The sequence below is a fragment of the Leopardus geoffroyi genome, chromosome E1 (assembly GCF_018350155.1).
Source record: "Leopardus geoffroyi isolate Oge1 chromosome E1, O.geoffroyi_Oge1_pat1.0, whole genome shotgun sequence".
NCBI lineage: Eukaryota > Metazoa > Chordata > Mammalia > Carnivora > Felidae > Leopardus > Leopardus geoffroyi.
Window position 1 is genome coordinate 28,343,189 of NC_059330.1, and position 21,789 is coordinate 28,364,977.

General features: G+C 39.2%; 1 protein-coding gene across 3 annotated transcripts in view; it reads left to right on the top strand.

The window, feature by feature from the left end:
* The window catches only part of RNF43 (ring finger protein 43), a 64,712-nt gene that overhangs the window by 11,878 nt on the left and 31,045 nt on the right, over window positions 1-21,789 (top strand). The window contains exon 1 of one of the 3 annotated variants that reach the window (XM_045488237.1): window positions 20,883-21,366. The exons of the other annotated variants lie outside the window; for them this stretch is intronic. The gene's annotated coding sequence lies outside the window, so the exon portion shown is untranslated. Of the gene's footprint in view, window positions 1-20,882; window positions 21,367-21,789 lie in introns of those variants that run through there. 3 annotated transcript variants of the gene reach the window in all.

Consider the following 21,789-nt stretch of genomic DNA (forward strand, 5'->3'; position numbering starts at 1 on the left):
TGTATAATACTCATCTGTAGCATTTTCTTTAGAAATGCTACATTTTCTTTAGTTAGTTGAACTAAACACCATGGTTTTCTTCTCAAGTTGCAAACTGTCTTTCTAAAATGTACAAGAAGTTTCTGTTAAGTTGTAGTGAAATTAAAACAGAACATTTAGCTTTAAACAGAATGCAACGTATTAGTTCTGTTAGCAACGTATTCTCCATTAGTTTGAATGGAGAATCTCAGTAGCTCAGTTTTAATTCTTTAATAACTGCATAAAAGAAGAAATAAATACTATGTAAAAGGTGAATATTTGAATATCATCTCTATTCAGCAAAATTTATTTCTAATTTTTTTTAACGTTTACTCATTTTTGAGAGAGAGAGAGAGAGAGAGAGACAGAGCGCAAGTGGGGGAGAGAGAGGGAGACCAGAATCTGAAGCAGGCTCCAGGCTCTGAGCCGTCAGCACAGAGCCCAATGTGGGGCTTGAACCACAAACCACGAAATCATGAACTGAGCCGAAGTTGGACACTTAACTGACTAAGCCAACCAGGCACCCCCAGCAAAATTTATTCATCATACCAAGATATTAAAAAATCATTGACTTTAGTCCTCTGTATCTGTTATTTCCATTCTCTAAAATGTGTTGTGATTTTAGTATAATATGAGGAATATAGACACTTAACTCTAGAAGAATGTACATATCTGCTATGACAGCAGCAACAGGTTATTACCTGCTCTGAAGTTAGTAAACTGTATGGTTATACATCATATATTTTGATCATTGGAGATTATGTGGAGTGTAATTGTCCCCTTTGTAACTATGCAAAGTCCCTAGGTGCCTCATGACCATTTAAAAAATAAGAGTAAGTTGTGAAACCTATCATCTGTTGGGGTATGGTTGGTCGGGTAAGTAAATAATCTTTAAGATCCTTTCCAGCTCTAAACATTGAGAGTTTATGTTTACTTTAGAAATAGACTTATTGTATTAAAGAGACATGTAACTTGCTTATTGATTTCTCTTCCCTGAGATAAAATTTGTTTTGTAGGTGGTACAAAAATCTGACCAAATTCCTTAAAATCACACAACAGATTGGTAACAAAACGAAGTGTCAGACTCAGGTGCACTCTGGGTCCTCTGGTCCTATACTGTCTTTACATTCAGTTACACACACAAAAAGGAATTTTTCTCTGGAGATTTAGATTTTAAAATATCTGTTGTGGATTGAGGACCCTTATTCTAAATTCTTCATCAAGGTGTCTCAGTGATCAAACCACACTGACTTCAATCATGAGCCTACATCTAAGTGAATCTGAACCTTTGGAAAGGCTTGGAAAAGCCACGTATAACCTAGAGCCAGTCTGGACCATAGTAGTAAAGGAGGATGATGCATCTGATTCTAAAATATTTGGGGGTGGGGGGCGCCTGCGTGGCTCAGTCGGTTAAGCGTCCGACTTCAGCTCAGGTCATGATCTGATCTGTGAGTTCGAGCCCCGCGTCGAGCTCTGTGCTGACCGCTCGGAGCCTGGAGCCTGCTTCAGATTCTGTGTCTCCTTCTCTCTCTGCCCCTTCCCTGCTCATGCTCTGTCTCTTTCTGTCTCAAAAATAAATAAAAGCATTTAAAAAAATTAAAAAAATATTTGGTAAAGTTGAATTATTGGAGATAAGCTAAATAATTACACTAGAAATAAGACTTTCAGAGCAGCTGGTAGGTGTTCATGTGTGGGGCTGTGGGATAGAGCTCTAGTATATAAGCATCTGGAGGCATCTGGGAGGAGTGGAAGTGGGGCCATCTGATTAGTAACTATGCCTTGTTATTAAACCGTGACTTTCTGCATTGTACATCCTCAGAGTTGGAAAACTTCCGCTGGCAAAAAAAGAAGAGAAGGGCTGCGGTGCTGTTACTGAGGGCCATACAGTAGACACAAAAGCGCCTTCTTAGAGGCCTGCAGCAGAGGCAGCTTGTACAGGCAGGCCCAGTCCTCTCAAAGACTGGGAATCAGATTCTTTCCCCAGGGGGTTTCCAACTAGTTTGCACTTCAGAAAAATCTTTTCTTTCTCCTGCTGTTCACGCCCTGCAAAGAATTTTCTTCCAACCAAAGAAATTGTTTTATAATCAAAGATCCTTGTCCTTAGTTGTTGGACATCAAAGAAAGTTTGGAGGAGACTGGGGGATTATGTGAATGCCTCGAATTTATTTTGAATGCAAACTTGCAACATTAGCAGGTCCCCCAAAGAATATACTCATCTCAGACTTGGGAGAGAGCCTAATATAACTAAGTCTGTATTCTTCCTTGGTTGGATGTGCCCCAGTAAGATACAAATGAGTTGAATAGCTCTATCTGGACTTAATTCCTGTATGTTTGGTTCTTGAGGTTCTTACTGGAAGAGAGACTCTTACTCCACCTGCCCTTTTAAAACCTGATATTGGGAAACGTGAACATTTGTTGGCAAACTTGAAACAACAACAACAAAAATCTTTTTTAACCTTCAACACTTCAACTCTTGGGAATTTGGGGTTTCTCCCAGGGCAGTTGATGATATCACCAATGTTGGGAGCCACATTCCCTGCATTCTCTGCTGTCTCCGAGGTGTTGATGATGTCATTTTCTCTCACAAAGGAAAACCTCAGCACCCTGAGGGCCTGAACTCAGGTCTTGGCAGGTAAATGAAGGAGGAACTTACTTCTGGATTTAAACTGTTTGGCACAACCATGTTAAATACTAGGGAAAATTAACACTGTAACTTTAAGAATTTATTTTCTGGGTCAGAGCAATGATTGATTTAATATTTTGGTTCTTGCAATTGGGACATTTATAGGCTGTTGTTCTAAGACATTATGGCAGCTCCTCCTCCTCCTTCTCCTCCTTCTTTTAGAGAAAAAGAGTGAGAGTGTGAGTGGGGGATAGGGGCAGAGGGAGAGAGAGCCTAAGCAGGCTCCACACTCAGTGAGGAGCTGATGCAGGACTCGATCCCATGACCCTAGGATCATGACCTAAGCCGAAATCAAGAGTTGGATGCTCAACCGACTGAAGGGCTCCTTCTTAAATATCCTCTGAGTCTATGAATTTTTCCAAGCTTTTCTGGAATCCAGTTGTAAATTATCTGACTTTCCTTCCTAAAGCAGATTAACAACAACAAAAACAAGAATTAGAAAAAAATAAAGTGATGGATAGGACAGATTTAGGCAGAATTATGCCCTGGGCAAAGTACATTCTTGTTATTTTAATCTTGGCTCTGTGGTTATGAACAGAAGAGAGTATTTGGTCTAGGAGACTTCCAATCTCTTCTGTCCCTTCATTGCAACCACAAAGTAGTGGTTGGAAATAGAATTCCAGGAACACCAAAAATGCTCACAGTTTCCAATAGTGGCAGCTCCAGTGCCCCAACAAGGATTCTTTGAGCACTCTTCCTCAGAAACTTCTTGTGGTGTCCTTGTGGTTAGGAGCCTACATCATCAATCACAAAGGCTTGTCCTGAAGACAAACCTGGTAAAAATGTCAGTTGTCTATCTTTGCCACCAAAAACAATCCTTTATGTTTTTACTCTGTTCTAAACGAATATGCTCTATAGGTTTTTAGAGGAAGACAGTTTCTTTGAAGGAATCATCAACTGCCCATTCTCACAAAATTTTAAATGCACTAGTTTGTTCTAGAAAGGTAAGTCAGGAGGTATAGGTTAGGCAGGATTTGACAGAGGTTTTTATTCCACTCAGCAGTGTTAAACTAACTTCCCCGTGTTACTCCAATGCAGACATTAGATTATAGTTTTGGGTTTTTTTTTTACACTAAGAATATATGGGTAAAATTCACTGAAATACAAGAATATCCCTTTAGTTTATATAGGGGAACAGGGAATTGAACTGAAGGGAAGAGTCTGCCACTCTTCATTATTATAATCTGATGTCTCCTGAGTTGATGTGTACTGGAACTAAATTAATATTATTATATGAAATGCCCTAGTTTTTGCAGCAAAGGTATGGAACAGGATTTGGCATTTTGTTTCCATTTTTATTGTTTTGTTTTCTAAAGGGAAGTTTGAGTTGGAGCCTGTCTGGCAGGATTCCATACTTCTACCAAACCACCTGCCCTGGCAGAGACAATGGGATCAAAAGTCAAGTTCTTTATGGAATCAAAAGTCAAGTTCTTTATGGCTGCACCTACCTTGTCAGTGCTACCAGAAGATCTGGTTTTCTCCTGTAGCCAAACTCTACCCAGAAACTATAGTATTTGGCACCTAAACAGTGGGTACATATACCCCAAAACTTGGATGTCCCAATTTTAGGAGGACACTAGCACTAGTTCTCCATTGACATCTAAGGTAGTCGTTTGTATTGCATTCAGTGACTATTTTATTACTTATCAAATGGAGGAGATGTAACTTTCTGGTTCACTGGTTTTTAAGATTTTTGTCAGGATCTATCAATGATGATGAATCATTTGGTAATTTATGTGTAGAAATTGCCTTGCACAATTATGTCTCTGCTAAGCATGAAGGAGAATTTGAACTATCTAAAAGAGATCAGGAACATGATCTCCAAAGTCAGAACACCATGCAGTGTTTGCCGGGAGAAGAAGCTACCATTTGTCCCTGCTGCTCTTTCCATCTCCTAGAAATGTAAGTTACCCTCTGGGTCACCAGGTGAATGCTCTCTGATTAGGTAATTGTTTTGGAGGCCATCTAACTTCCATGATGAGGACATTTTCCTTTTGAATTATCAGCGTGTATTTTGGGTTCCCTTAGGGTAGAGTTACTTCATTATGTTCTAACTTTATGTACAACTGGAGGCCTTCTGGCCTAAGAGCATAATTTCTGTCACCAATCAGATCATTGAAAATAACACACCCACCAAACTCTTTGCACAGTATTCACATATAATGATATAATATAATAAGGCATAAAGGGTGTTCTAAAATGAGTGGCAACATCTCACAGTAAAAAGAGTTCTCAGTAGTCTTGTGTTTTAATCACAGCTCTAATCCTTAAGGAAAATTGTTGAACTTCTTTGAGTCTGTATCCTCATGATTAAAATGGGGATAATAGTAATAGTCAGCCGACCTGAAATGAAATGAGGATTGTCTTTGGAAATTACAAATGTAAGGTATTATTATTATTATTAATAGTAATTAGACTTGAGCTCTTTCTTATTCACCTAATGACTGTTAAGAAATATGAAGTTTCTGGGGCACCTGGGTGGCGCAGTCGGTTAAGCGTCCGACTTCAGCCAGGTCACGATCTCGCGGTCTGGGAGTTCGAGCCCCGCGTCGGGCTCTGGACTGATGGCTCAGAGCCTGGAGCCTGTTTCCGATTCTGTGTCTCCCTCTCTCTCTGCCCCTCCCCCGTTCATCCTCTGTCTCTCTCTGTCCCAAAAATAAATAAACGTTGAAAAAAAAATTAAAAAAAAAAAAAAAAGAAATATGAAGTTTCAGGGTCATGGATTTAAGCTCAGTTAACCTATTTGAATTCAATTTGGCATTATCCTGAAATAACTAAGTATAAGACTATTTATATTTTTTATGTGACCAAAAAGACAAAACTTTAGTTTCAAAATTTGTGGGTTAAAGGGCTGATTAAATGTTACCATAATGTAGTGGCAGGTAGCCTTAATGGCTTAGAGAATGACTAATGGCATATATGTTCTAGGGTGGGAACTTAAGTCCTGTTATGGCCTTGCTTGTGCCATGGTGAATCACTTGCCCTCCCTGGACCTTTGTATATGTGGCTGTTCTGTATTGGTGAGCCCATTAAGTTCCTTCCAGGACCAATGAGGTGGTCACTGACACAACACAACACAGCTGCTTTCTAAGTTTTTACTTCTCAGCGTCAGAGGGATCCTAGAACCATATTATACATATTACTCTTACATTTTCCCTTTTGGAAATTTTGGAGTATTCTTTTCATTGCTGCTGCCGTGAAATGATTGTTCAGAATGCTGAAGCTCTCAGCCTCCTATGTAGGTTTACAGTTGTTTTCTAAGGGATAGAAGGAAAGGAGTTCAGGATTGAGAAGGGAACTAATTTACCCAGTTCATTATACTTGTACTGTGCTGGTCCCAACATGTTATTCTTTGAAGCTTGGCAGATAATGTTCTAAAGCCTGCTTGAAAATTATCCCACAGGTCCCTGAGACTCCCAGCTCCCCATCTGAGAAGTATTAGATCAAAATGAGAATAAACAGTTTTAAGCATAGCACCTATCAAATATTTGTAGCCCGTAAATCATTTTTGGGTAAAGATATCCTTTGAGGCATCTCAGAGACTAATATTCTGCACTATGGAAAAATCTGTATTCCATGCAGTTACTTTATGAAGTCTACCCCCAAAATAGGTAAATAATGGGATAAAGGTAATTATGGGGTTTCTCATCTTTTCTGCTTGCCTGTTCCTTGTTGTGATTAAACACATGTGGCTTATAACTCTTTTAGAAACCAACTGAATTACCATTATTATACTTTCAACACTTGCATGGTATTATAATCCATTTCAATCATAGTGCAATATAGTGGGAGTCAGGAGACAAGTGTGTATGGGGATGATGGAGAGGGCAAATGTTTTCTCTTGTGTTGGTTTTGAGAAGTGTCTTTCTTCTCTTAAGGTATTTCTTGGGGAGGGGCACTTGGGTGGCTCAGTTGGTTAAGCATCTGACTTTGGTTTGGCTCAGGTCAGGATCTCACGGTTCATGGCTTCAAGCCCCGTGTTGGGCTCTGCACTGACAGCTCAGAACCTGGAGCCTGCTTCAGATACTCTGCTTCAGATTCTGTGTCTCCCTCTCTCTCTGCCCCTCCCTCACTTGTGTGTGCACAAACATGAGCACGCCCGCCCGGCTCTCTCTCTCTCTCTCTCTCTCTCTCTCTCTCTCTCTCAAAAATAAATAAGTAAACATTAAAAAAAAAAAAAAAAAGACTTCTTGGGGAAAGCTGTTTTCTTCCCGAGGCCTAATAAAGATTAGTGAGAGAGGTCTGTAAAGCTTTTGAAGCTCTTTGAAATAAAGGCATGGATAAACACTCAGTATCATTGTTATTATCATTACAAAGGAAAACCCAGCATGTGATGTTTTGGGTCACTTCCAGCGGCATTTTTTGATGTTCCTGATTCCTTTTTTGACCTTTGCCTCTTGATAGCTTTATACATTTATTGAGGCTATTGGACAAAGTCTTGTGATCCTAAGTAATAGCGTGTTAACAATGAATGACTGCTAGCCTCCATTTCTATGGGTCAAATGTCTGAAAATGTGTTTAAAGTAAGTAGGGGTCTGTCTGTCTTTGGATACCTTGTTGTTCAAGTTTGGCAATCTTGGTGGCAAACTTAATTTAATATCTGATCATTTGAATTTTTATTTCCAATTCTATTCCTTAGAACCAGAGTTTTATAGGGAAATTTTCATTAACTACAATAATTACTAAATAAACTGGGATATTTTTCTGTATTGTGCTTATAAGTTAGAGATAAATTAAAAGGAAGAAGCAGATAGAAAGGATATAAAAAAAATAATATGAGAACTTCCAGAAATAATACAAGAATTTCCTAGGGGCACCATAATAAGTTCAGCCAGTCTCCTATACTTCAGAATATAAATTATTTCATGCTAAAAATGATCATAATGATATCTTTATAGTGTTAGAAGATACCAAAGATACCAAATAAAGGCTATATTATGTTCAGCATAATGTATTTAGGCAGGAAAGTATACTAAACATTTTGGAAAGGGTTTGTCTGGTACAGATTAAATTGGTCCTTGGCAAGCTAAATAAATCACAAACGTTTATTTTGTGCCTTCTGTATTCAAGGACTCATGCTAATCAGAATATTCTCTTCCCTGATTGGCAGCTATATTTGAGAATTGAGTAGAATTAATGCTCAATTTTTTTTAAATGCTGCTGGTCTTTCCTTTTGAGTTTGTGGGGTTGCTATGTGTTGCTAAAAAAAAAAAGAAAAGACAACCCTAGTTGATGAGTTGGGGTTTTTTGTTTTAGATTTAAAACGGTTATACACACACATATATTTTCCCCTCAATTTTTTCAGTTGAGTTTGGTTTTTTTTCAATCCCCACCCCAATTTATGCATCTATACACACACAGGTTTTTGTATTTCTAAGCTTAGCTTTTGCCAAAGAAATGTAGAAAAAAGAATTGAATATTTGCATCAGAACCAAAGGAAACTCAACAAATTCTATAGGAAATTGGATATGAGGATGGTATACATTATGCCAACCACTAATATAAAATTATTTGAAATTGGGGTACCTGGGTGGCTCAGTGGGATAAGTGTCTGACTTCTGCTCAGGTCATGATCTCATGGTTTGTGAGTTCCAGCCCCACATCAAGCCCTGCATGGGGCTGTCAGGGCAGAGGCTCCTTCAGATCCTCTGTCCCCTTCTCTCTTTGCCCCTCCCTGTCGTGTGTGTGTGTGTGTGTGTGTGTGTGTGTGTGTGTATGCGCGCGCGCGTAGGCGCGAGCGTGTGTGCGTGGGTGTATGCGCACACACGTGCGCACAGTCCCTCAAAAATAAATAAAATTAAAAAATAAAATTATTTGAAATTAACAGCATGTTTAGCCACCCTGAAACTACTAATAATGGTAAATATGCGTTTATGTGTATATACATTTGAAGAATTGAAGATGAGTGTTTAGATTAGAATGAATAATGTGTATTAGATATACTTATAAACGACATATTTTTTAAATGTTATTTACAGTCTTATCTTTTTAAATATATTTTTTAATGTTTATTTTTGACAGAAAGAGCGTGAGTGGGGGAGGGGCAGAGAGAGAGGGAGACACAGAATCTGAAGCTGGCTCCAGGCTCTGAGCTGTCAGCACAGAGCCTGATGCTGGGCTCAAACTTATGAAGCATAAGATCATGACCTGAGCCGAAGTCTGATACTTAACCCACCAAGCCACCCAGGCACCCTTATAAATGACATATTGTATATGCTCTATAGAGAATATATGTTATTTATATTATATATAGAACATGTATATGGAATATAGAATACATGTATATATTCTAAATACTTATTTTCCATCCTTTATAGGAAGCTTCTTCCTCTATGCGAACCTTAGACCAGTCTCTGAAAACAGTTGCCTTTGGAGACCCTAAAGGCAAATTACTTATGTGGCTTTTGAAATTTTTCCTATTGAGAGGATGGTCACAGGCAAAATGGATAACCTTAGGACAGTCCCCCTCTGTGTCCCTTTTCCCTGATACCTGTCTTTCAGTTAAATTTACCTAGCAGAAAACAATCAATTCTAACCCCAAAGTGGTGTCTTTTGCTTTGTTTCAGCCTTGTCTCAGGTTCAGGATGTTGGGGTTGACTTTCTTCTCTTTCTCGTTAACTGTCTCCTTAAGAATTTTTATCTACATAATGGTCCTGTTTCTTTTCTCTCATTTTCATTTTGGGGTCATTAAAGAATCTGTGCCCACTGTCAAATCAAATGTCTCTTCTCACTATGAAAATTTGCTATCACTTTTGTATCCTCCGTATCATGTTGGTCTTACTTAGTTTGGGATTTTGACAACCAGGCCTGTTTCTCTGTATGCCATGTACTGCACCCGACTCACCGTATAGGTTCACTCATAATTTTGTCTAATAAATTGGTGTGTTGCTGCTATTGTTCCTCTGGAGATAGTTTTCTGCAGGCAGCATTAACAGACAGCTGCACATCAGATTACATACATGCTGACAGCAGTGTCTTCCCATCAGAAAAAAAATCCTTTTTTCCTCCCTACCAAATGAAAGCTCAGATTTTAGAGAAAATTACAAAATAACAGAAAATGAAAGAGAAGAATTGAAATCACAGTATCTGTGGTTTTCTCTATCCTTAATGATAAAGCAGCTTCCTAGAGAATTTTATTATAATATGTTGATGAAATGTTTATAGTCATCCCTTTGCAGTTTATTTAGAAAGTAGCTTCTAAGCAGCAGTTCCTGCATCATCTAGAAAACTTTTAGCTAGAGAAACCACATTTCTTTTCTTTCTCAAGCTGCAGAACCGGTCTAATCTTTTTTTTTTTTTTTTTTTTTTTTTGAGTTTGTTTAATACTTGATATTTATGGTGAGGGACTAAGTTACATGATCTTTCTTCCAAAAGAATATTTCTCAGATCTTTGTGTTTCATAGCTTTCTGATTTCATTGCCATAATAGATTTACTTGTCAGGGAACTGTGGATATCTCTAGGAGTTCAAGTGTACACAATAATAAACTATCTTTCATGAAGAAGGGATAACTTCATGGTATTGCTATGATAGTAGGTTTGGGTGCATCTTACCATGCATGGACCCAGAGCTCTGATCAGAAATAGTTGAGTCATGTGTATGTTGAAACTAGGAACCTACCAACACATTATATTGCCTCATATTGACAATACCGTTTCCATAATCTTTGGATAGATAGGTCATGCTATGACAGACCATTTGGCTGCCTCAGAACTTTTGCCTTATATTTTTACTCAAAGGAATTTCAGATCCTATTTAATATTTGCTAGTTTTGCTAAGTAGTGAAGGCATGGAGGTTGTAGTAGTAATCTTGTGAAGAAGGAAATCAGCGTTTCTTATCTATTTTCCATATATTGTCAGTCTGTGCAAGTAAACCTATTATATGGAAAACTGATAAAGAACTTTGTTTTCTTCTTGATATACTTGCCTGCACAGCACCATGCCCCACTTTGGAGAACCCTGTGGTGGAGTTTCAGCTTTCTAGATAAGGTGGAATATCTGTAAAATAGCCGAACCATTGTGCTTCCACAGATTTTCACAACCCTGAAGGTGAAAGGAGTTGGGAGGATGAAAGAGGGTCATCCCCCCACCCCCAAGACTCCTAAAATTGAAAGACACAGCTGGTGTTCCAGTAGAACCAGTGCATCTGGAGCAGTCCAATTACTAGAGAGGTGACACTACAGCCTTCCTGGTATCCTCTAAAGTGTTCATCTGGTGGCTCTTATCCTTCCCTGGGAATCATCTTCTCAAGTCCTTCTACCCTTTTGTTGGCCTGCTTTGAACTTCTTGGGTATTCCTCTCTTTTACAAAGCAAGGGCTGTAAGCAGTACAGAGTAAGTACTGCAGGTGCACTCTCTTCCATGCAGCATAAGGAGAATTGTTGAACTATCTTGTTTCTGCATATTAAAAACTGCAATAGCATCATCCTCTGAGTTCTTGTTTGTGTGACTTCTTCTGTTTCCCTAACAATTTTCTGAATTATTTCTTTTCATTTGCGCAATATCCAGTGCATTGGTTTTTTATTCTATCTGATATCAAGTCATTGGTAACTACCTACATAGAGAGGCTAGAAGCATGTTCTCTTCCTTCTTTGAGGCTATTTTCTAGAAGAGTATGGAGCCATATTCCATGAGATTTTCTGGAATTTCCTCATAAAATTCAACATCAACTGATAGGATTTACTTTTGTAATTTTACCCCTCAAGCTTACCACTCACTGGGTCATATTGTTTCTATGATTTCTGTGCAAACAATATTTTTATTTGTATTCTTTTTTTTTGTATTCTAAAAATAAAATGGAACTCCATCTAATCTTACCCCAGGAGAGAAAAGTGTCCCCATTAGATAGGAGTCTAGAGAATATTGGAGGTGCTTTTTGAAGCAACTCAACAATACCTAATTGTGTTTCTATTCAAGTTTTGTGCAAGTAAATGCACATGGGTTATGGCCTGTTGTAGAAAATACAAATATTACAATGAATCTCAAAAATCAGGTCAATTTCCTAATCTACACTGCAATCAAAATAGTCACGTCACGTTTGCCTCCACCTCAAGGTAGATAGTCTAACATGATGGCCTATCCCCTACCACACAGGGTGGGTCACTAGTTGCTCCATAATAGCAACATTGCTCAGCAAGTTAGGACAGGAGAATAAAACAACCGTATCTAGTTGAGGCTGCAAAGGAAATTCAAGGAAACACAATGTAATAATGATGACTATATTTACGTATGAATAGAAGAATATGAATTGCATGCACTGTCTCCAAATTTTCTTGCGAGAGTATTTTGTGATAAGTTATATGATGTCTGTTCCCTCATCAGGCCATGTATGGAAATAAAAAAAAAAAACACCCATATAGCCCTTCCTTAGATTTTGAAGATATGTATTCCCTTTGAGAGAGTTGTAGTAATGATGGTAGTTCTGGAGTGAATGTGCAACTGTCTTATGTATTGACTTTAGATTTATAAGGCTTAGTTGTAGAAACTGCCATTTATTCCACTTCCAAATGTGTTCAGGGGCCAATAGTTACTTAATAAAGAAATAGTAGAAATTCCTACTGTCTTTCTTTGGAGTCCATAAGCTAGCATATAGTTAAATAATAACTAGACTTGGTGTTCACTGGCTTTGAGTTCTCTTTAATATTTGCTGCTTCCAGAAAGCTTTTCTGGCATTCTTGGTGTTAAGTCTATTTTTCAGTTATAAGCTAGCCAGTTTTCCATTATATCTCATAATTAGTAGTTGTATGTATTTGTGTGAAAAATATTTTGCTAATGTTCAAACAGCTGCCATTTTGTCTCTTGGGACTCACCTCAGTAGAGGTGTCTTCATAGCTCCCTTTAACTTTATTTACTGTCAATTTTGAAATCTCTTATTCTTTCTTAGTCTTGAGATGATGTTCTTTTTCAACTTGTATATTACTCTCAGAAAAAGCAATATACTTCCATCCACCCTCTGTATGCTGCCCCATAGGAAAGCCAGCCTTACAGATCTAATGTCTTAGGGGCTTCTGTGTCCTGTGGTAGGTGCAGATTTCTGCTTCATTTCAAGGGTCTTATTTCCCTACTCTAATCAACCTCTAGATGCCAGCTGTGAAGACTCTTACCTACACCTCCTAAACGGCTTAGAGAGGAATCTGGTTCTTCTGGACTCCGTGCTGACCTTGACCCTTTCCCCAGTCCTGAGCAGTCCTGGAAACTCTGCCCCTCAGCACCTAATTCATGCCTGATATTCTAACTTTCTTGCCCTGGCCTCAGGAGAGAGAGCACATTCTGAACACTCCTCCTTTTGTGTCGGCATCTCTGTGAGGTGCTTTGGAAGGACTCCAGCCAGGCATGGAAGGGTTCTTTGATAATATCTGACGGGTGGGTAAGAATTTCGGGCACCTGGCCAAGATACACATAGCCTGTAATCGTTAACTCAGTCTGTAAACAGTTCAAACGGCACTGAGAGGCCGTCAGTTATTACATTAGAAGAAGCCTTTCATCTCTCTTGCTTAGAAGCCAGGCGTCCAACATTGGCCCCTACTGTGGCGATTGGAACCATAGTGCTCTATGCACAGCCACCAAGGTCCGAGACATGCAGGGACATACAATGGAGCCTGCTCCGACTGACTGACTTCCAAACGTTCAGCATTGGAGCAGTAACTAAATCATTAATTTCCTTTTGTTCTTCACCTGGCTGATGCTAGAAAGAAAAAAGAAAAAAAAGAAAATCCTGACCAGAAATAATTAGGGGGAAGGAATTATCATCTGGGATTGGAAATTTCATTCTTCAGCTCAATTTTCCTACCCATATTCGTGTTCTGAAACCTTTACAACCTCACCATTTACCTTTTTATTTTTTCCCCTTTGCTCCAAATTGAATCCAACTTTGGTCCTCAGTATACCCCATACCTTGAATTAGCTTTACAGTTATTCAGTATTACTAGACCCTAGGTAAAAGGTACAATACTGGGCCCTGGAGAGGGCCCAAAGGAGCATAAGATAACAGACATCCTGCCCTCAAGGTGCTTACTAATTGAGACCTTAAGATAATACTAGATATATACTAGAGATAACTACCACCATGGGAGTTTATAATAAGTGCCAACTAAGGTGTACAGTGAGTTTCTGTGGGAGTTCACAGAAAGGAGAAAGAACAGCAACATGGACAGGAGTGATTAGGGAAACTCCCTTCCAATTCTATGACAGGTTTTTTTCAGGACTTTTCTTTTTATTAGTTTATTTTCTTTCATGTTTCTCATCAATTTTCTTTTGCCTTTTCCATTAAATTGCTCATTTTGCTAGCCACATTTTGAGCATTCCAGGCAAATAGTAAATGGAATCATTAAGCCTCTTTTAGAATTTTTCTGATGAATAGAATTTTGCAGAAGCAGAGTTTATGAGACCTGCCTTCCCCTGTGGTATTCTGGTACCGAAAGATGGTGCAGGAAAATCAAGCACAACTTATTCTAAGCATCTTAATTGTGGAAGGCCCTTTCCTAATGAATATTTTTGAAGATATTTACATTAGTTTTTAGGGTATTGTCGCTGAAGCAGTTTGTTCTCCATAGCACAGGAGCAAAATTTAGATTAGGCCATAGGTTTTAAGTAGACAAGAGAAATAAAACCCTACACTCATTATATTCAAGGTGAGCACCAAAGCTCCAGATTTTGCCCTTTACACCAGAATCCCAAGTGTAAAGCAACTAGACTCTTTTTCTCTACAAAACAGTGTCTTAACATTTGCCTTATTTACTTCAACTGAAGGAAGATGATAGAGCCATGAAATGTTCTTCCAAAAAAGAGCCAGGGTGGTGTATTGTATAGTCAACTTGACTGGGGCCCTCACGACTTAATTAGTTAGAAAGCTCTGATGTCACGCCTTTTATTTTCTGTTTTGCTCAGCTTTCTGGATCACCTTTTCATCTCCTATATATATTTGGGGGTTTGCTTCTGACTTACCATCCAAATTTTCTTTACTGTTTCTGAATGTAGCTTTAGGGGAGGGAAGCACGGATAAAATAAAAGAGAAGGCATGGCTTGTGGATGTTCTCTGCTTCTGATTTCCCAATCTCAGATGATGAACATTTTCTGTTATCTAGGATGACTAACACTTTCCCCTACTTCCTAGAAAAAAAGCAGCTCAATATTAAAGAAAGAAAGAAGAAAGAAAGAAAGAAAGAAAGAAAGAAAGAAAGGAAGAAAGAGAAAGAAATCAAATCCTTTGGAAGACAACAAATAATAGAGAAAACGAAACCAAGTTTCTTTACCATTTGCTCAGCATTGTTATTTGTTCATGGTAAATAAGAGGGTGGTTATTGGAAAAGATGTGTTAAATCACATTTATACAGTAGAATTGCAGAAATACAAAATTTATAAGGTATTTCTACAAGGAAGTTTTGTGGCTTGCTATCTGATCCACCCAATTCAATGCCCTGCTTAATTCTGAGGTCATTTACAGGTTTAATATGACAGGGAAATAATGGAGGAAGTCCCTGATCTTCTACCTGAATATAGTCTGTTTTTTGGGAAATGATCATTCTTGAATTTTGACTTCCCATCTTCATCGTTTTCCTTATGTGTGTAGTACGGAAACTTCCTAGAATTATTTTGGTCCCTCTAGATCAGTGCTTCACAGATTTTAATGTATATCAGAATCAGTTTTAGAAGGCCTGTTGGGATGCTTGTGTGGCTTAGTCAGTTGAGCATCCAACTCTTGATTTCGGCTCAGGTCATGATCCCAGGGTCGTGGTATTGAGCCCTGGGTCAGGGTCCATGCTGAGTGTGGAGCCTGCTTAAGATATTCTCTTTTTCTCATGCCCCCTCTCTGTATATAAAATGAAATGAAATGAAATAAAGTAAAATGAAATGAAATAAAGTTAACATAAAATAAAATAAAATAAAATAAGGCTTGTTAAAATACAGATTGTTGGGCCCTACTTGCAGAGTTTCTGATTCAATATGTCTGAAGGTGAGGCCTGAACACTTGGATTTCTAACAAATTTCCAGCTGATATTGATGCTGCTGGGTCTCAAGGACCAAATTTTGAGATCCACTGTTCTAGGTTATTGCCTACTTTATAACCATGAAGACTTTAACAGATATCAGCTGCCTTCATAGGGCACAGCATACAGCTTGCATTGAAGTGGCTGTGGCTTTAATATCCAAAAGTGAACCCTTAGTTATGAGAGAATTTGTCCTACTTGCAGAGAGTAAGTGGTGTGAAGGCTATATCATTTACCTATAGGCACCTGGCAGACGCTTTTTGACTTTTAAGCAGCAGGTAGCTGGTGGGAGCTTACTTTTAGAAAAACTACTGGCTGGGCTATAGAAGTAGCAATATGACATAAGGAGAATGAAACCCAATGCTTTTGATTGGTTTCTGTATCATCCTCAAAGAGGAGATTCCAAGGTTGCTTTGCCTTTAGGAGTTCTCGTTTTTCTTCTCTCTACTGCCCTGAACTATAGAAGCTTTTAGGTCATACATTAGATGATATTAGAAGCCAAGTGAGTGGAATCTCATTCTAGTGTGGCAGGCTACACAGCATCATCTCTTCTGGATTTCTTGCAGTGGGAATAGTTCAAGTGAACCAACAACCACAAGCTCTACTTTTAATTGGATTCACTTACGTAGCCGTTTTAACTTTTCCTAAGTGTTTTCATGCATTAAATTTAGTATTTACAGGGGCGCCTGGGTGGCGCAGTCGGTTAAGCGTCCGACTTCAGCCAGGTCACGATCTCGCGGTCCGTGAGTTCGAGCCCCACGTCGGGCTCTGGGCTGATGGCTCGGAGCCTGGAGCCTGTTTCCGATTCTGTGTCTCCCTCTCTCTCTGCCCCTCCCCCGTTCATGCTCTGTCTCTCTCTGTCCCAAAAATAAATAAATGTTGAAAAAAAAAATAAATTTAGTATTTACAATATTATATCCATAGTACTATATCTGAAAGATGTAAACAGTATTTGGCAAATTTGTGTCTCTAATCCTGTCTTTTCACTCAAACTCTGATTCTTATTTCAAATCGCCTATAGGATTTAAATGTTCATCTCTAATTCAGAATTAGAATGAATTCATTTTCTTCTGTGCAAAATTAATTTCTTTTTCCAATGTCCATCTTTGGATTGATGCAACTCCCCTTCTACCTGCCGCCAGTTCTCCAGGTTTAGAACCTTTAACTCCTTTATTCTTGTGGTTCAGTGTGTCAGCAAGTACTTTCTACATTTCCTTCGTGATTTCTGTGATTCATCCTTTCACCTTCTAACTGTTGCCACCAGGGTTCAAGCTCTCATCATGTTATGCTAGATTCTGGAACAGCTCTCTAACTGGTTTTCCTACCACCAGTTTTCTTTTCATCCCATTATAGTTTTTATTCCGATACTAAATTGTGTTTAAAATACTGTTTTGATCATGAGATCCCCTTGCTTAAGAATCCAGAGTGGTTCCCTTTTCTCGTATGCCAGCAAGGTCTGGCTCTTATCTCAGCATTCAGTGGCTTTCACAATTTGACCCTACCTCAGCTATCTAAACTATCTCTGCCGGTCTATTTTTTAGTTACGTAAGTCTTCTTACTTTGAAGAGAGACTGGTCAAGAACCCCGCTTTTCCTCTCACTTGGCCCCATGTGTTTTCTCAAGGCTGTAGCTGGGAATTTCCCAAAATCCATTAGACAGATCCTGTGGATCAGATCCTGCTTATTTTACATATGTGGTTATTCTTCTCTTATTCAAATCCTGAATCCCCAAATTCAAATTCCTTAGGGGCTAGCTTAATTCATCTCCTCCACAAAACCCACAGGACCTATGGGCTATACCACACAATGTGACACTTGGTCGTACATCATTTTATGTCACCATTTAGTTGTGTTTGTGTGTTATCTCCCTAATAAGACTATAACCCCTGGGCTGGATCAAACATAATTTTGATGTTCATCAAACACTTGCCAACTAAGAGGCCATATTTCAGGCCCATTCTGATGTGCCCATGGGGCAAGACTCCATGTGTACCCATCCAGCATCCACTCAATAGCAACATTGTGTGACTGTCCATATCTTGACAAGGAACATTTGGAAGCTATTGGTCTTCCCTGTAACAAAGAGTTTGGGAAGAAATTGTAGCAGCTGCTATTTTAGTGAGAAAGATGGCTCCAGAAATAGGCCTGATAGTGTCCAGGCTAAGAATCAAACTTAGTGCCAGACAGCAACTCTGCTAGTTAGGTATTTTGCTAGGAAGGGAGTTCAGCCTCTGAAGCATTTCATGTAGTTGTGGACTCCGCAATTAGATATGCTGCTACTTTCTGAAGTAAGCCTACCTAAAGGCAAAAGCATGGCCTGATGACTGGGTGATTACTCCCGCACTGTGAGTACTCATTTATAGGCTACATGGAAGTACCCACCCGAACAAACACTATGAAAAAGCAAAAGAAAGTGCCCAGAACCTAAGTGTAGTCACTGTGTCAACAGCAATATCAGATAGGGTGATTTTTATAGAGTAGGGGGTGTGGTGGGGGGAAGAGTCGACGCACCTGTGTTTGGTGATTCAGAAACTTGGTGACTGCATTATATGGCACCATGAAGCCACCTTATGTTCCAGCCACCCCATGGTGGCTGATGTCATATAATTACCCACCCATTTGCTAACTGGACCAAGAGGAAATGGATTGGATGAAAGCCAGAATAAGGTATACCTTGTAGCTGAGCCACAGTCAAAACCTGTGAAACCAGATGGCTTTTGGGGACTTTTTCCTATACCAGTGAAGTCATTGCCATTGTCAACCTAATAGTGGTTGGTTTTTATAGGTATCATGCATTTTTGCTTGCCTATTCCTCAGATATGTTCTCATCTGAATTTATTCAAATGAGCTCTGTAGCTTACAAGTTACTAAATTATGCTATCTTAATCAGGAAAGGGTCCAGACAATTCCTGTTGGCTGAACTAGGACTGAACTTAATCCTAGACTGACTCAGCTTCTCTGTTAAAGTTGTTTGAAATTCTGATATCCCGCCAGAGACTGTTTCTAAAGAGTTCTCAGTGTGAAGTATGAATCACAAACAAATGGACTCTGGGGAGACCAAAAGCACAAGCTTTCAATGTGAATTCAGCATGCATTTACTGGTTGCCTGCTATTGTTAGGGCATTGTACTGTGTGGGAGAGAAAGAAATCTCTGCCCTCAATTTAGTAGATAAGGATGTAAAGCAGAAGGTGAAAAGTGCCACACAATAAATACAAACAAGGTGATTGAGACATTTCAGAGGAAAAGAGATTCTTCATGAAAGAAGTAGCATATAAACATGCCCTTGAATCTCATGGTTCGTGAGTTCGAGCCCCACATTGGGCTCACTGCTGTTAGCTCAGAGCCCGCTTTGGACCCTCTGTCCCCCTCTCTCTCTGCCCCTCCCCTGCTCACGCTCTCTCTTAAACAAAACACAGCACAACAAAATGAACAAACAGAAAAACACGCTGCCTTGAATGATAATAAGTAGCATTTTAAAAAGTGACAGGATAGGAGTAAGGCATTCCAAGAGAACATGAGAGAAGAGTAAGACAGTTTGGTTTGGATAAGCAGTGTGGTACATTTAGGAGAGAAGTGGAGATGAAGTTGAAAAGGCAGAGGGGAAGAGGAAGGAATTAATACTTTTTTAGTGCAAGAGATGCTGGTACTTTAAATATGTTGTTTAATCTCTAGGATGATCTTCTTGGGTAGGTAGTGGTATCTGAATTTTTTTTATCCATAAAGAAACCAAGACTCAAGAGGTTAGCCTCCCCACTCAAAGTTACACACATTTTTCAAGTGACAGAGCCAAAATGTGAAACCAGGTGTTCTGATTCCAAAGCCAGGGCAGAGAGGTCTGAAGCCTTGATTTGATAGGCTAAGGAGCTTGGGATTTAATTCAGAAGGCAGTGGAGAGTCACTGATGGTATTTGAATAGGACAACAATATGATTGGTGCCGTATTTAGGAGGATTGCTCTTGCAAAGATACATGGAGAGCTTTAGAACGTTGAGAGACTGGAGACTAGTCAGAAGCCTATTGTAATGGTTCAGACTCCAGGGACATAGAGAGGTAGGTCTCCAAAGAGGAGTTTAAGTGATTGGATGCAGGATGGGCAGGGGGGGGGGTCATAATGACTCTGAGGTGCTCGGCCTGGGTCTCTAATGACAGTACCACTAACAAAAACAGATGAGTTACGAGAGGTTATTGGTTTAAGGTGGAGTGCAGGAAGAAGATGATATGTAGATTTGGTATTATTGGAGTTTGAAGTACCAGAAAGACTTCAAAGAAATAATGTGTGGCAGGCATTTTATAGTGCAGGATAACTGGACTTAGGAAACAAATTTTGGAATTAGCATTGAAGATATTAGAATGAATAAGAACCCCAGAAAAAAAGGTAATAGAAATCAGAGAACATATGCTTATATTTAAATGAAATGAAGGAGAAAAGAGGAAGGCAGAGGCAACAAACAAATGAGGGACAGTCAGAGAAGTGGAAGAACTAGAACAGCATTAGGTCAGGAATAGCAGTAGGGAGAGTGTCAAGAAGGGATATTCCACAAGTCAGAAGTTAAGTCAGCGATATTTGTCTTGCTTTAGTGTCAATCCCTTTTCTTGGGAAACTGGCACCACTAGGTTCAGATATATTCTTTTTTCCTTTCTCTTTCAATTCTGTTATGGAGGAAATTAGTCAACCAGAACTGTTTCCCTATTAAAGATGTGTTTGGTGATCACATTTAAACTCGTGAGAGCTCTCAGTTTTACTGCTGGCAAAATAAAGTAAAAGTTTCAGGTCTTGACGTTTATTTCCCAAGAAGGCTTTTATAATTTTGATGCTTTTATTCCTTTACTCTGTGACTCTTTCTATGGTCAGCAACATCTCCTCTTGTTATATTTAGTACATGAAATCCATGCCCAGAATTCAGGGCTCCTGGTTGCAAGCCTAATATGCATTGTGTTGTCTCTTCAACCTAATTTGTGAAATGGGTGGTACTAATAAAGGGAGAATAAAAGAGCTAATGAAGGATTGTAAAGCACTTTGCTAATATACAGCGCAACATCAAAGCCGATAATAGTCTTAATTCAGGGCGAATGATTCCATTAGCAAAGTAAAAATAAAAGGACAAAGGGTAGTGTTGCTTTGTACCTTGATAACGGCTACAAATCAGAAGTGCTGGTATTGATCCTCATTGCCCTGTGAACTCTCAACTCAGGAGTCTGGCTCCCCTCCCTCCTGACCCTCCAAGTACTTCCCTTACCCACTGGGTCTGGTGATGGCATCTCTCCGAATGTCCTGAGAAGTGCAAACAGGAACTTCTGTTCCACAGAGCCAACCTGATAACTGAGAAGACTCTTCTTCCATTTATCAGCACTTTGATTATCTTTTCATATCTCTCACCATCTGCGCTTAGCAAGAAAAATAAAGAGGTTTGAGCAATTAGGAAGTAACAAAGAACTCATAGTTCACAAAGAGCAAGTCAAGGGATGTTTGGAATATTTGAACATACGACCACACTTGGCGTGGGGTGGCCCTCTTACGTCCTCAGGACCAGAGCAGGCTGGAGGGCTGAGCAGGCTGCGGGGAAGCTGAAACCCATGTGGCTCCTCAACTGAAGTCTTTAAAATTCGGGCTTCAGACACTTCAACCCTAAAGAATTTAAGGATGGGGGAAAGAAATATAATTCATCTCTCATTTCATTTAAGGTAAGAAAAATGTTATTTAAGTATGTTACTTCATTTAATGTTAATCTGACCCACTCAGAAAAAATATGGAGTACTACTGGGAGTTAATCAACTCTGAGTTTTTCCAGACCTTTTCCATGCAGATCACTTGCCTGGGTCCTCATAAAATCTTGGTAGGAACTGAAGTTCACCAGAGACACTCAGCCAACACCATGGCCTAAGGCCAGTGTGGCGGCCTAAGAGTTTCTTTGAATCAACACTATAGGGATAAAAAATAAATAAAACTGTTTTTAATGGTTTCTAAACGGTTCCTATCCTGAAGGAGCTTCCCATCAGATCTGGGAGATTAGACAGAAGGGCCCAAAGGACAAGAGAACACTTCGAAAACAAAGCATGGGAATAAGTTGGTCTGCCCATTCGTTCTACATTTGCTCAGTATGTATG